Raw genomic sequence first — 746 nt, 5'->3', positions numbered from 1 at the left:
CCCCGTGTCCAGGGTGTTAGCAAGCCCCAGTGAAAGGTGAGCTAAGACGAGGAGTCAACTTCGGATATGTCGCCTGAGCAGCATACTAAGTACGGGCTAGGTCACACTTAGCATAATACACCAGTGACTGGCATGGCTAACGTGTTCCTTCTGGATCATTTTACAGCCATTAATTACGGCTACTGCCCCCCCACGATTTATACATTAGCATCGTCAATCAAGGTACATTGAGTGGGACACATACAGTGGGAGAGAAGATACTGTTTACACGTGTCAGAGCTCAACGTGTATGCCTATGTACATTATATTTGGTACATTCATTAGTGAAATTATAATTTGCTATTTCCGCAGCATGCTATTGCCTTCCAGGGAGGCATAATTCGGTTCTACATATTATTTTAGCCGGTGGTCCGAAGAAGACTGTGATCTTAGTCATCAGTAGCGTTCCCCCCCCTGGGAGGCCAAACGTCCCTTACTTCTATATTCCTCCCTCCTCAGCTCCCTCCAGGGCCTCTCTCTCGCTACCTCCGTCACCCTCTCCCCCTTCTTCATTTCACCAGGCATGAGTGTACATTAATGATCCAAGATACCAAAGATTCACTTTTCACCAGGGAACAGAGGAATGGGGCAGAAGAGGAGGAGAGAGAGGGAGGGAGAGAGAGAGAGAGGGCTTAGAGCTACACCACAGGGAACTAAACCTGAACATAGAGAGAGAGACATAGAGGGAGATAGAGAGGGAGAGAGTT

Source organism: Micromesistius poutassou (genome assembly GCF_964030765.1).
Source record: "Micromesistius poutassou genome assembly, chromosome: 4".
Taxonomy (NCBI): domain Eukaryota; kingdom Metazoa; phylum Chordata; class Actinopteri; order Gadiformes; family Gadidae; genus Micromesistius; species Micromesistius poutassou.
The sequence above is the reverse complement of the archived record's forward strand: the minus strand, read 5'-3'. Positions refer to the sequence as shown.